Genomic DNA, 15911 nt, shown 5'->3' with positions numbered 1-15911 from the left:
CTTGGCAGGATGCGAACACGCACCCGATATGTCAGAATGGTAACTTTAACTTCGCCACGAGGAAGGTTTCCTATCTATTCCCGCTCATACATACATGTTTTTATTTGCCGAATTCAAATACATTTGCAACGGCTGAAATATATCTTTTTTTTTTTTTACCGCATGTACGTATTTATAATATTCGCAATGAGCATTTTGCTTTCTGGATTTCTTCACAGTTTCTGGATATGCTTTTCACTAAAGATCTTAAGACCTAATGAAGAAACTAGTCATGTCCGTATAAGAATTAAAACCTGCACCGGATATATACGTCAGAATTAGGTTGAGAAGTATATCTGGAAAAAACTCTAATTATATATATATATATATATATATATATATATATATATATATATATATATATAATATATATATATATGTTTGTGTGTTTCAAAGGCCCTTTAAAACGATACACAAGTATTTGCGGTTTGAGAAAGTGATATATAAGGTATATACTAAAGGTGAGGAAGGGCGATTTCGGTGTTTTATATATATATATATAATATATATATATATATATATATATATATATATATATATTATATATATATAATATATGTATATACGTGTGTGTGTAGATAGATGCATCAATAGATATTAACAATGTACGTTAATTTATATGGCTCGTGTTCGTGTGTAGCTCATTTTTTGACCATTCCTTTGTTGCATGGATACTGACTCAGAACCTATCGAAGGCAAAGACAGAGTGAAAGAAAATTTTTTTTGCGAATTCCTTTCATGAGCATTTTTCATTTATTTGTAATGTATGTTTATCATTAGGTTTTCATCCATGTATTGATTTTGTATTAGTCACGTACTATTCGGTCATTGTGAGTGGATTTGTATTTTATCATTGCTCTGTATTCGGATGATTTTGGTCTGTTTTGTCACCCATTTGTGTATACGTTTTTATGATTTATTTATTCACTCGCTTTTTTTATATATATCTGCGAGTGGGGGAAGGGGGCGGTTGCCCATGGAAAGGTCGATACAATGGCCGCGTCTAGCCAGTGCTCTCAGGCAGGAGGTGATAGAGAGGATTTGTTGCAAATGTTGATGACTTTGATTTTCAGTTCTTTAGTGTATTCATTTTAATGTATTTTTACTATTTTTGACAGCCAAGGTCATTGACTCTATGTTAAAACCCGTTGTTTCATGCTTGATAGGAACGGACATCAGTGAGTAAGGTATCGTGGAAGAGTTTGCCGTTTTTACTACAGAGTAATTTCCTAAGACTTCCCTCTGGAATGAATAGAAAAAGAAACAAACTTTCGTTGGAAAATTGAGCTGTCATATTCAGCGGTATTCTCTGATGTAATGTTAAGCTCAAAAAGTAAAGTCTTCCCTTTGGGTAAATGTTTTAGAATTTACATTTTGATACATCACGTGGAGGCAGCACTCGGTATGTTTTACTTAAAGGGAGATATTCATGTGGTTAAATGCATTTCGTTATAGCTGTTGGCTTGTAGAAATTCGCTGAATCATTTTAATTATTGTAATCCGTGGAGAGGGACGGAGACCGAAAATAAATAAAGCATCATAACAGGAGAGAGAGAGAGAGAGAGAGAGAGAGAGAGAGAGAGAGAGAGAGAGAGAGAGAGATTTTATTTAGTTTACCATACCACAGTTTTCTTTATTCCGTTTTCCTGCGCTGCCCCCCCCCCTCCCCGGTGCCCATCCACTGAAATCGACCGACCCTGCGACTCCCTGTAATCGTCGAGACCTATGTTTTAAAACCGCTGCAAATTTTGATCTTTTTCTTTATTTTAGCAATTAACGCATGACCTCTACTGAAGTGGCATTTTAACACGTCAATTACTTAAAAACGAAAAAATATAACTCAAGGCAATTTCTAAAAATCAATTGATAAGCTACGATCTATATCTTAAAGAGAACAGCTGTCTTTGGCCTGGGGTGCTAAGGGGGTTCGGGTGGGGATTGCTAGAACTGAAGCCACCTGTTGCCGTCATCCACGAGGGCTAAGGACGCAAACTGCTTCTGGCAGCGCTGCTGCCTATGAATAATCGAGAAGGCCGGCGTCTCAGCAATGGTCCTTTGCTGAGGAAGGCTTTGAGGAAGTGGGGAAACCTACAAAGGAAGGTCTGACAACTTAAGCCCGCCACTAACGTTCAGTAATGCTTGCACAGTTAGGACTATACAGTCGGACTGTGCAGGCAAATCATCGCCACTAACGACACAGGCTTTTTCCTCAGTCCTCCGTAGCAGCCACGGCGTCAACTTACGGATGCTCTGGCTGTATTTGACTTGCTGACATCATTAAAAAAAAATCATAAACGTCAAGTAAGATTTAGGTACAGTGAAAGAGTGGTTGATAAAAACGAATTAAATACTCCCACGTGAATTTGTTAAGATTTTAAATTTGGCCCCAAGGACTTTCATAATGTTTATTGAATATTTTATGAATGAAGGGAGAGTTCCATGGAAAGATAATGAAGTTTGTAATCCTTTACTTTCGTTTCAAAGTTGCCACATACTATAGGCCCACTATTTTTCTATTTCATTAAAAGGATTAATAATGATTTGTTTTCTTTTAAAGATTGACTTTGTAATTGACTTTCTTATGACGCATTACAGTGAATGAAAATCCTAGTTTTCTACTGTCTTCCTGTGTTTCATTAGTGTGTTGATTAGTCTAATTTCATTTCAAAGCGAACTTCCGTGAGATGTAAGCAATGAATAAAGATACATAGTCCAATATTGTTTTATTTTGTTTCCTCAGAAAGTAAATATTATTTTGTTCTCATTTGGTGCTTTATCGCGAATAGATGCACTCTTGTTTTACATTATTTTGTCATAATAAATATTTATTCTCATTGTTAACTGCCTTATATATATGGTTTATAACCACGAATAAACAAACATACATAGGCTCAGCAGTCTGCTCGATAGCCTTTGGATTTTACTTGCCAAAACAAAGTCTCGTTCATATAGATTCCAATGAAATCTGCAGGACATTCAGAAGTGATGCTGCCGCTTTCAGCCTTCATTATACACTATTATTTAACCTGTGGAAAAATGGCAAAATTATAAATATATAATATTTTGACTTCCGTATCAGTTATGATAAGTAAGTAAATCCAATATATAATCAATTTAGGTAATATAAACGCTTTCCAATTTAATAAAACCCAGCTGAATGTTCTTGATTAGTACATGCTATCTAGCGATTATACTGAGCCAAAAAAAGTTGCCTCCACTACATTAACGTTGAATTACACATGCGCTATTTACCCTGGCCGCCTGCGCAGACCAGAAAAACGGTGCAGGTTGTCCACACTACGTGCAGTTATAACCAGCGTTGCCAACCAAAATGCGGAATTCTTGAGGTTATGACGGAAAATAAATCCACGGTGCGAGCACCATCATTTCATTTTCCGATTTCCGTCTTACTCTGTCTGGAACGGAAAAATTTCCGCATAGTTATCAAGGCTAAACAAATATATTTTTGTTTTTATATCTTTTTATTTTTATGATATAAAATGTATGTTTCAATATCTGTTGAACTGAATTGTATTTACAACTAAAAATAACAAAATAAAGTATGAAAATGGTAACTATTTAGAAGTTTTGGCTGATAACTTGTGTTGGTTGTCGGAACCAGACTCTGGTCGGAAAAAATTATCCGTTAAGACCTCTCTTGTTACACGCGAGTCTATACCATATTTTTGCCTTGACTTATCCCACATTATGTGTGGTTGGTACCTAATAACGTACCACTTACCATTTGTTACAATTGTATTTGCTGCAGCTATTGTCTGAGTACTAATGAATCTTAATGTTATCTAATAACTTTGATGCTGAAAGCGCATAGCTATTTAAAACTTGCATTTCTGTATCAAGTTAAACCCAATATGAATTAGCAGAGTCTTCCATAACCTGCCTCTGTTAAGAATATGGATTAATTTGAATATCATAGGGATCATGTTATTTCTGTAATGAATTGTCCGAAATAATTTCCTTAAAATTTTAACAATAAATATAGATATTATATGTATAGAATTAGCTAACCTTTGTTTAAGCTCTAATGCCCCATTCATACAGTCTAGCCATAAGATGAGGGATCGACAGAACGACATCTCTTTTATTTGATTATTAACTTGCTTTCAGGACATGAAATCCCAATAGAAAATTTGATTGGATTTGCGACACATGGCGCCAGTAACATTATGGGCCAACATAATTTATTAATTAGTAGAGTGAAGAAAGGAGCACCAGGTATCACAATTTTTAAATGCGCCTGTCACTCAATTCACCGTTGTGCCTCAAACGCAGCGAAGACACTTCCAAGAAAAAATGTGTACTGGAAGCGATGGCGACCCCTCACCTGTATTTCTCAAAATAAGCTTTAGAAAGACAGATTGACATCTTCACAATCAATATATAATGCCTTGCAAGACTCATATTTGCTTATATATTTTCAATTTTTAGATTTTATATTGCTTTATTTTAACAATTTCAATAAGCTAGGATTTTGTACTTAGATATATGCCTAGTAAAGTTACTAATAGTCAGCTCAAGTTTATTGACCCTAGTGATGAAACAAACTTTATTTATTCCCCTTGAATCAAGTGTTCTTAGGTGCTAATATTCACAAATCATTCCAAGAACCGAATATAGCTGCAAATGAGACAATGATTGCTGATATTGAAAACAGGTGTCGACAGTTCATGGAAACAGCTTGTGTTCAAATAAAGGAGAGATTTTCTTTAAACTCGAAATGGTTGCAGTTATGCAGTACACCATCTGTCGCAAATGGTATAAGAAATGACGCCCTACTAAGTATGCTAACACTGTCCAAGTTTGTCATGGAGGTCCCACTAATATATTCAGGTGATGTTCAGAAATTAGATTATGAATGGAGACATATACCTAATGTAGACATCCCAGAGGATACGAAAAGCATCAATAATGCGGAGGCATTTTTCCTTTTATCTTGCAAATGTAAAGAATGAAAATGGTCAACCAGAATTCAAACTTTTGCCTACGTTTACTCTTGAAATTGTTTCCCTACCCACGTCAAATGCAGATGCCGAAAGAATATTTTCGAAGATGAATTTGATAAAAACCAAAACTAGGAACAGGCTTTCCACCTCAACCAAGCAGCTTTAGCAATTGTGTCAGAAACCGTAAGAGAGAGAGAGGGTGGCTGTGTGCAAATCGAACCTACTGCGAAGATGATTAAGGTAACAAAGAAGCCCAGAAACAAAAACATGAGAATGTTGAGGAAGAACAGGAAGACATACTTTAGGATCAGTAATCAGTATTTGAAAAGTTTTTGCCGTTAATATTAGCATTTTTTTAGTAAGTAATAATTGGGAGACATTTGAAATGATCTTTGCCAAAGAAAATTTTATTTTTGTTACAGTATATCTATTCTGTTATATCAATCACTAATTTATTGTTATATGTTGACCTTACATTATAATGCTCCCAATATTTATTATTGTTTAGAATCTGGTAGCCTGATAGGCTAAAATTAAGAATTGTTTGAAATATTTCATGCTAAAGATGTGTTATGTGCTGTATCTATTTTGTTATTTCAACATTTTTTATCTCGTTCATATAAACTGTTGTATATATATATATATATATATATATATATATATATATATATATATATATATATATATATATATATACAATATCTAATGTATATATATAAAAATAAATGGTATATATATAAATATAAAAATCATCTTCGTTAGAGTGATGAATGTTAATGATGAAATACATTTATTTTCATCATGACATTTGTCAGCTCCATTTAATATGAATGGGATGAAATTATAGCTGCTCTAATTTTCTTTAGTTATCCATGAAATGAAAAGTCAAGTTTACACACTACCCGTTTAAAGGCCTTTTTCGTTTACCACCAGTCGGGACTCGGAACCAGACGGAATTCATATGCGGATACAGTGGCAACACTGGTTATAACTGCACAGTCCAACTGTGCAGGCATAACTAAACGTTAGTGGCGGGCTACTCTGCGTCGCTAGCTGTCGTCATTGGCGTTTCTTTCTTCCCGGCCCGCTATGTGGGTTGAAGTTTGAACTCTTCATTTTCCGTGTACAAGAATGATAGAATGTTAAACACTACCATTTCATATTCACCATTTACTGTAATTATTTGGATATTTTGTGACCATAGATTTAATCTAGCTACAGTTCTGAACTCTGCAGAGAAATATAATTATTGGCATGAAAAACTCACAATTTTTCGTCATACAAAATACGACGATATCGATGCAAAAGTATGAGTCAGTATAGAGGCCAGTTTTATTAATCTAGGTTTTCACTTTCATCGGTAACACTACTTAACTGCGTGTTTATTATTTGCATTCCACATCGGTTTGTTGAAGGTCTCGGCGTGATCATTTACGTAGCAGCATTGTTGAAATTAGGTTTTTTTCTTTTGTATGAAAAGCCACATCCCCTTACCATTAAAATAACTACTGGTGGCTGAACTGTTTAAACTGTTATTCCTCTGGACATTCAAGGGCTAATGCTGACTCATGGAGAACAACTTCTTATTATGTCGGATTTTGCCTGCTAAAATTTGAAGCTTTCCAAGCCCTAAGTTTGTAGAAGAGCGGGAATATTATCAGCAAAACTCAGCAATCACAACACACACTGTAGTGTTTTAATAGCAATAATGATTATTTTATCAGTCTATAGCAAGTAGTAAACAGTAGCTCAGAGTTACAAGAATAAAAATATTGCTTCAATGACTTGTACCCCAAGTAAAGATTGGGCAAACTGCTTTTTTTCCACATAAACATCTGTGACAGTAAGGGACCCTTAATGTACCGGGTGTTTCAAAATTAGAGGCCCCCCTCCACTGAAGAAATGGAGTTATGAAGTTTTCTGCTATAGCCTATCTCCAAGTACATTATCTTAAGTTTCTATGAAGCTGGTTTTCATTTTACATTTCTTGTATTTTCAGACTGAGTGGACCGAATCCGGGCTATAACCTTCAGAGAGGCCAGGGATGCTGGCACATCCTTCATTTCACGTTCCTGGATAGCTAAATACGTTAAAAGAGATGAATCCTATGTTGAAAGAAACTGGAACAAAAATCCATATGACTGTCACTGCAAAAAGAGTGAGAATCTTGGAAGCCCTGAAGTCCTTTCTCAGGAGTCAAAAGACATCATAGCTGAGGCAGTGGGTAGACCAAGAAAGTCTTTACGTAAATTGACGCTTGAACTAGAAACAAAAAGGGGAAAGAAGAGAAGTTATAGTGCTGTATATCGTGAGTTGAAAAAAATCTGGTATCAAGCCATTTCATGTTATCAGCAAGCCCAACATCACTCAGCAACAGAGAAGACTGTGCATGGTTTTGTGGTTCATTTCTTAAAGATTGGGATGAAGCTGACTCTCTGCATGTTGCTGTATCAGATGAATTCTTCATTTACACAGTCAAGAAGCCAAATCATAAAAATGACATCATTTGGGCTGCAAAGTTGGATGATATCAGCGATGATGTCCGCTATCGCCAAGTTGTGAAATTTCCTGAGTGTGTGGGAATTTTTCTCTGTTTCACAGCCACACAGTTAATGTGGATCATTAAAGAAAAAGGACAGTCATGGAATGGTGAATACTTCAGAGAAACTGTGCTTACTGGTGGAGTATTTCCTTTCCTCAAAGATCCTGATAATGTGTTATCTGTGGAAAAAGTCTCATTTTTGCATGATAAGGCACCATGTTTCAAGGCTCTTCAGACACAGGAGCTGCTTCGAAACAATGGTATCGATTTCTTCTTGTCAAGTGAATTTCCAGGTAGCCCCCCTGACCTTAATGTGTGTGAAAACATTGGTAGTATCTTAAAGGATAGTGTTGAAGTGTGCACAGTGAACTTTGATGGTAGTATTAGTATACCAAGCCTCGGCGACCTGCGAAGAGAGGTGACCGAAGTGCTCAGGGAAATGGAGTTGGAGTCTCAGCTTTTTTGCAATTTGGTACAGACAGATGGAGGCCACACACAATATTAAATACTCAGAGAGAAACTTAAATAAATATATGTTCTGAATTACTTTTGTTTTTGTCCATATCAATTTTAGTTTATGCTGCAGAGGGGTGGGGGCCTTTAATTTCGAAACACCCTGTATATTTGTAAATGTATATTTGTTCCTCCAAGATATACAAACTATCGGTCCTTTACATTAGGAATTACTTTTGCGAAAGCAATTCTTACTGTAAAGGACCTCAGGTTTGTATAGTTAGGAAAAATACAATTTACTTTAAAAAATTGCCATTTTGTAAGTTGGTTATTTTCTTAGTCATTAGAATGTGTAGCCTACACATTGCAGGTTCTTGGTTATCAAAGCTGTCATTAGTGTATGTTAATTTTGATAAAAATGAATGGCTGTAAACTTCCATACTGTAAATTTGTAAATTTACATATTGTACTTTATCATTGGCCTAGATCATTTTGGGGACCCTTTTTTTTCTATGGGATTTATCATTCATTATTCAAGGTACTGGAAATATGATCTTCAATTTTACATGTTATCACAGGGTCTGAGTCCCTATACCTAAGCTTCATATATAAAGAAAGTTGCTCTTTTCACATCTATAATTATGACCATGAATGACTTATATGTATTATTGAATTATCTGGGGTGGTTTTAGTAAGTTGGTATATGGTCTCATCTTCGTCTGCTATTTTATTATGGGGTAAATGGATCATTTGAATTCAGACTGGTTTTGAAGTACAGAAATGACTTTTTATTTTAAGTCAAGTTCATAATTATGCAAGGGAAGCATCATTTGCTTATACAGAATTTTCTTCTTCCAAAAATTGAAAATGTTATGTTATTTGATAAAATTCCTTGTCTGATAAGCTATATGTGGCAAATTTGTTTGACTGCAGAATTCTGTAACCTTGAAACTTCCTTTTATACTATGCAGTTGTAGCGGGTCAAATGTGTCCCTACAACTTGCTCATGGCAACTGAGCCGATAGGCCTACACATTCCAGTTACAAGGGATAGATGTACAGTCACCCTCACTATTCATGGACTCAGCGATTCGTGGAATTTTGTGGAACCTGTCTAAAATTATTCATAGGAAAACTCTCCCATTAGCATGTTTTTTTGTTTAAGACGTACATAAATTATTTGCAGGAACTTGCTTATTCGCAGACTTATTAGTTTTTCCATAGAGCAATATTCTGTATTTTCGTATTATTTACTGCATAATAACAATAAATAATAATGTACTATGTACAGTAGTACATAACAGTAATAAGATTAAATGATAATAGTACAGTAATATTAAATAGGATTAAATGATAATAATATGGTAATATTAAATAGGATTAAATAATACAGTGGTATCTCGACATACGAAAGTCCCAGCTTACAAAAAATTCAAGTTAAGAAAGCAAATACGAAGATTTTTTTGGCTCTACATATGAAAATAATTCAGGTTACGAAAGGTTGTTGCTGTAAAGTCCCGAGATTCACCCGGACCACCGAGAACAATTTTAAAACTCATGCCCCTCCAACTGAGTAGACTCGCCACCATCCTCCCACTCTCCCATTGGTTTCTGATGCTAGTCACCGCCATAAGATCCTGCTCTCCTATTGGTCAGCATCTCTCCCATCGTGCTCTACGTAAAGGCATTCTTCTTCAGCCATTGCTTCGCACCAGCATTATCGTACGCACACGGAATTCGTTCGTTCACATATACGATTTAGTTTGTTAACGTAAATTCATGTTCGTGATTTCGCTTTGTACTTTATCGTGCTGTGTTAGAACTTAATTAGTATACTACATAATTTAATTACGTACAGTATAGTCATGGGTCCCAAGAAAGTTCCTGAAGTTCACGGAAAGAAGAGGATGCTTTCTATGCAGACAAAAAAGGATAATTAAAAAGTATGAAGCTGGCATGCGGTTGAGTGTGATCGCTAAGGAATACAGCTGAAATCCGTCGACGACAGGCACCATCCTTAAGCAGAAGGAAGCCATCAAAGCAGCTACACCTTCCAAGGGCGTGACTATTTTGTCCGACAAGAGGAGCCACGTGCATAATGAGGTGGAGAGGCTGCTGCTTCTATGGATTGAGGACAAAGAAATCATTAGTGATACGATAACCGAGATGGCAATCTGCCAGAAGGCCAGTGCTATTTTCGGCGATTTGATTGCCCAGGCCGAAGACAACGGAGGAGAAGGGACATCGACGGCAACCCCAGACTTCAAGGCTTCTTGGGGGTGGTTTGATAAATTCCGTAAATGGACTGGCATCCATTCAGTGGTGAAGAAATTGAAATTTTGTAAAAAACAAAGTATAAAAAAAAAGAAAAAATGTAAAAAAAAAGAAAAAAGAAAAAAAAGAAATTTAATTTTTAGTTTTTTGTAAAGTTAAGTGTTAACTAACGTTTTGTGCCTTTTGTTAATGTGTTCGTAAAGTTTAGTGTTAATGTTTCGTGACATTTTTTAATGTGTTTCGTAAAGTTAAGTGTACATACAAGTTTTCTGCCATTTGTCCTCCTCCTCTGTCGCCACTTTCGGAGATCGCCTCACTCGAAAGGTAAGGTTCCACATTTTACTACATACGTACGTATGTACGTACAGTATTTCTTGCATACCATGTACACTAATACACTTTGTTTACAGGTATATAGTACATATTAGTAGTATATATATGTAGTTTAAGTTAGGTATTGAATGGTCCAAATTGTTGTATTTCATTTTTTATTGGTCAATTTAGCTTTATTATAAAATTTACTGCGGTGTTTTTGTATGGCTTGGAACGAATTAGGCAATTTACATGTAAAATGCAGTTCAAGATACGAAAAACTCAGGTTACAAAGGCCACCTCGGAACGGATTAAGGTACCACTGTAATAGTATGTAATAAGATTAAATCATAATGGTACTCACCGGTGATGAATGTTGCTTATAGATGATGATATTACCTGAAAGTGCTTCTTCACCTTCTTTAGGAGGTGCTTCATGAGAGGTTTTGGGAGGCACCACTTTGTTGAGGTAATTTTACATGTTAACAAAGGTGGTAGAGTAGGGCTGCATGACCTCATTGATAGTATATTGGAAACATTTGTAGCCCTTTCTTCATTTGCAGTCCTTTCTTCCTTATTATCTAATGAATTTATCATTGTCCATGACTTATGCCTTCTCATAACTTAACAATCATGTCTACTTTCTCCTCATTGATCATTAACTGTAACTTCCTCTGGTGCTTGGGCTCTTTGCCAGAAGCCTTAGGAGAAGCAGAGCATTTATAGGACATCTTAGGGCACGATTTCAAAAAATGTTCTTGGTCTGTAGTACCACACGCAAAACACACAAACGATAGATAGCAGTGAACTGAGTTACTGGGTCATTTGCCACCACAGTATACAAACGTCACTATTGTGCATACGTATACTAACATTGGTATTCTGAGCATACTGTATATTTTATTAAATGTTTTGTCGCAAGATGATTTTTAAGTATTGCGTAAATAAAGTTTTAATGTATGACACTTACCTGGCAGGTATATATATAGCTATATTCTCTGTTCCACCTGGCAGAAATTTTCAAAACTCGCGGCAAACGCTAGTAACCTATTAGTAGTTCAGGCAACCACCACCCCGTTACCGTGGCGCTAGCGCTAGGAACCGTTCCCAATTGGGCCAGATTTTCTCTGCCAGCCGAACCGGCAACATTGTTGGTGGTTCCCTGCTAGAATTTTCATTCTCGTTGCTGACTGATCTTGGATTTTGGTATTGTACTCGGAAACGTTAGCTTGGCATTCGCTTTGGATTGTTCTTTAAAGATGTCTGATACTGGAAGTATGTTTAGAGTGTGTGTAAGGTAAGATTGCCGAAAGCTTCGGTCGACCCTCATACCGTTTGTAAGAAGTGTAGGGAGAATGTGTGTACTTGGGAGAACAGATGCATTGAATGTGAGAATTTATCAGAGAAGGAATGGAAGGTCTTTATGAAATATGTTGAGAGGCTTGAGAAAGATCGTGTAAGGAGATCTGTTTCTCGTAGTGAGAAGTCAAATTCTTCGAGTAAAAGGAGTGAATGTATTTCCTCTCCAGCTCCTTCTAATGTAGAATAATTGGTCAGTTCCTTCTCCCCAGGTATCTCCTGCTCACCCGCTGCTGTCTCGAGGAGGCGAACGATACAAATATTGTGAAAGTGTTCGCTGCCCTTGCGTCCATGGGCGACCAGATACAGCGACTTACAGATAGAGTTAGTGCTTTCGATGTCAGTGAAAGTGTAGGGGGTGTGGGAGGGGCGTCTGATCGTCTCTCTCGTGCTCCTAGACCTAGACCTCTGTCAAGCTCCCAGACCCAAGGGAGAAGGCATGTCGACAGTCGAAGGGAGGCGAGAGAGGTTTTGTCACGGTCAGGCGTCCCTTCGAACAGTCCTGTTGCAAGTTCCCAGGCTGTTACAGTTCGCCGCAGAAAAGGCGTAACTGGGAAGTGTGCGTCCTCGGAAGGTTCGACTTCCGAGCGAGAACGTCGGTATGCAGTGGTGTCTCGCCCACTCAAGAGGACGTTTAGGACATCAACTGCTCTCGAGAGACAGGTGCCAAGATAGTGAGGCTTGGAGTAGTCCTGAGGTGTTGTCATCCTCGGAAGACGGGACGCAGTGCCGATCAAGAGGAAAAGGATTTTTCGTACTAGAGAGGACGCAGGACGCACTGGTGATATACGTCCGTCTCGGCATGGTATTTCCATGGGAGAATCGCCTCCATCTTCTCATGTATCCTCCCCTCGTATTTCTCCGTCGGGTAGAGTACAAGATCGCTCTCCGTTAGGTCGCAGTCCCGCTCGTAATCCTCATCCTTCGTGCGTCTACCATTCAGGAGGATATGGTAACTAAGAAATTTCTTACGGAAATGCCAGTCCGGAAGTTGGCAGTGCTGGTGAAGTCTTGGGATGCTCCTGAACAAGCATCTTCGAGGCGTAAGGACGATTTCCTTCCCATTAAGTCTTCTAAAAGGGAAGACAAGGACGCGTTCGCCGAGGACGCAGGGCGCACTGGCGCTAGGAGGGAAATAGTTTCGGAAGAAGCAGGACGCAAACGTCAGGACGCGGCGGGGAACAATGGTGGACGCAGGACGCAGGCGGCAGGAAGCGATGGACGCAGGACGCAGGCGGCAGGACATCGAGAGGCGGCAGGACGCCGACGCCGACGCCTCGGTAGCCGCAGGACGCAGGCGGCAGGACATCGAGAGGCGGCAGGACGCCGACGCCTCGGTAGCCGCAGGACGCAGGCGGCAGGACTCTATTCCTTCAACGAAGCGTCAATACGACGAGGATTTACAAGACATTTCTTCAGCAGAAGAAGAATTGGAAGTAGTTGAAGAAAAGAATACGGAACCTTCTTCAGATTATAAGGTTCTGACTTCACGTCTTATTGGCTGTTTTTGAGGGGGAATTTAAACCGACAGCTCCGTTATCCCCCTTATCACAGTTTTTCCAAGACTAGGACTCCAAAGAAGTCCTCTTTCCTTAAAATGACAATGTCGATTTCGGCAAAGAAGGCCCTTCAACGGTGAATGACTGGATGAAGGGAGAAGAAAGAAGCGGGAAAAAAGGGAAAATACTCTTTTGTTTTTCCTCCAGCTAAGTTGGCTTCTAATCAGGAGTATGGTACGCTACTGGAGAAAGTCTAGGCCTGGGAGTACCTGCCTCCTCCCAGGGGGACTTCTCCAGGTATAGTAGACAGCTCACGCAGACAGGCGTTACAGTCTGCCAAGGTCTGGTGGACGTCCTTCAGAATTTGACCATCTATTTAAAGGGATTTTTAGGACTTTCGAAGTCTTCAATTTCTTGGATTGGTCCTTGGGAGCGCTAGCGAACTCCCTAGAAGAAGAGGATTCACAGGACTTAGAAACAGCTAAGAGCATTATGTCCTGCATGGATAAGGCTCTGAGAGACGGAACGAATGAACTGGCTTCGTTATTTACAGCAGGAGTACTTAAGAAGAGATCGCTGTTGTGTTCGTTCGCTTCAAAAGGAGTTTCTAACTCTCAGAAATCGGAGTTACTGTTCTCTCCTCTTTCGAAACAGCTGTTTCCTTCAGAGGTGATTAGGGATATAGCTCTCTCCCTTTCCCTTTGCAGAAAGCCACTCAAGATCTTCTTCTTCTTCAGTTAAAAAGTTCTTACCAACCAAGTTGGTGAAGAAGACTCCAAAGGATACTAGGCCGTCGCAACAGCCCTTTCGAAAGAACATTCGCTCGACCCGCCTTTAGGGGTAAGAGAGTACCCGCGAAAAGAGGAGCCAAGACACCCTCTAAAGAATGAGAACTCAGTCCTCCAGACGACAGTGGGAGCCAGACTTCAAGGTTTTGGGAAGTTTGGCAGGATATGAAGGCAGATCCCTGGGCTGTCAATGTAGCTCGGGAAGGTACAAGATTCCTTTCTTGAAAAGACCTCCTCTCACAACATCTCCGAGAGCCCTCGGGGTAAATTACAACGATTTAGAGAAGAAAGCGGCTCTGTGGGAGCAAGTAGCTTCCATGCTAGAGAAAGGAGCCATAGAACCTGTTTCTGGATCACGAATCTCCGGGATTTTACAACGTCTGTTCCTGGTTGCGAAGTCCTCGGGAGGTTGAGGGGCCAGTGCTGGAACGGTAAGTCAACTGAATCTTTTCGTAGAAAAGACCAAGTTCACTATGGAGACGAACGATTCAGTACTGGCAGCGGTACGTCCAGGGGACTGGATGGAGACTCTGGACTTACAAGACGCATACTTTCATATTCCGATTCATCCAGGAAGCAGGAAGTATCTAAGGTTTGTGATTCAGGACAGGGTCTTTCAGTTTCAAGGCCCTGCTTCGGCCCTTTGCACAGCACCTCAAGTGTTCACGAGGATGATGTCCAATGTGGCGAGATGGTTACATTTAAGAGGGATCAGAGTGTCTTTTATCTGGACGACTGGTTGGTAAGATCCCAATCAAGAAGTCAATGTCTGGAGGACTTGAGTCAAACATTGGACTTGGCAAAGAACTAGGTCTAGGGTAGTGAATATGGGAAAGTCTCAATTGGAGCCCCAACAACAGATAGTTTATTTGAGGATACAGATATCGGCAGTGACTTTTCGGGCTTTTCCGTCCCCCGAGAGGCAAGCCCAATGCATTCGGAAGGTGCAAGAGAGTGGATGAGTCTACTGGGCACACACTCTTCGCTAGAGGTGTTCATTTCTTTAGGAAGACTGCACATGAGACCTCTTCAGTTTTTCCTGAAGGATTCATGGCCAAGAAAATTGCAACCGGATTCCTTCCAGTTTCTAATTCCGGCCGAAGTAAAGGAGGAATTAAAGTGGTGGCTAACTCCAGGCAGGTTAGCAAGAGGGATGTCGCTTCAGCAGAAGAACCCAGACCTCGTCTTGTTTTCCGACGCGTCGGACGCGGGTTGGGGAGCGACATTAGGCCCTCAAGAGGTGTCGGGACTTTGGAGCAAGGTCGAAATGAAGTGGCACATAAACAGGAAGGAACTGATGGCAATTTTCTTGGCTTTGAAGCATTTCAGAGAGTTGATTCGAAACAAGACAGTGCAGGTCAACTCGGACAACACCACGGCTCTGGCATACATCCGGAAACAAGGGGGAACTCATTCTTTTCCCCTTTACGATCTGGCAAAAGAAATTCTGCTTTGGGCGGAAGAGGAAAAGGTCGTGATACTCACCAGGTTTTATACAAGGAGAGAAGAACGTGGGTGCGGACCTGTTGAGTCAGCAGAGAGCAACTTCTCTCGACGGAGTGGACGTTGCACATGGAGGTTTGCCAGAGCCTGTGGAAGTTGTGGGGCCGTCCGGTAGTGGATCTGTTTGCGACAGACAGAACAAAAAGGTTACCAACATATTGCTCTCCGGTTCCAGAACC

At 39.3% G+C, this 15911-nt stretch overlaps 1 long non-coding RNA gene across 2 annotated transcripts in view; it reads left to right on the top strand.

Annotated features, from left to right (window-relative positions):
• Positions 1-15911, top strand: part of LOC135205620 (uncharacterized) — a 108000-nt gene that overhangs the window by 89111 nt on the left and 2978 nt on the right. Inside the window, exon 3 of one of the 2 annotated variants that reach the window (XR_010312563.1) lies at positions 7003-8166. The exons of the other annotated variant lie outside the window; for it this stretch is intronic. This is a non-coding gene — a long non-coding RNA (uncharacterized LOC135205620). Of the gene's footprint in view, positions 1-7002; positions 8167-15911 lie in introns of those variants that run through there. 2 annotated transcript variants of the gene reach the window in all.

The sequence above is a fragment of the Macrobrachium nipponense genome, chromosome 24 (assembly GCF_015104395.2).
Source record: "Macrobrachium nipponense isolate FS-2020 chromosome 24, ASM1510439v2, whole genome shotgun sequence".
Lineage (NCBI taxonomy): Eukaryota > Metazoa > Arthropoda > Malacostraca > Decapoda > Palaemonidae > Macrobrachium > Macrobrachium nipponense.
This window is presented reverse-complemented; position numbering and strand designations above follow the sequence as displayed.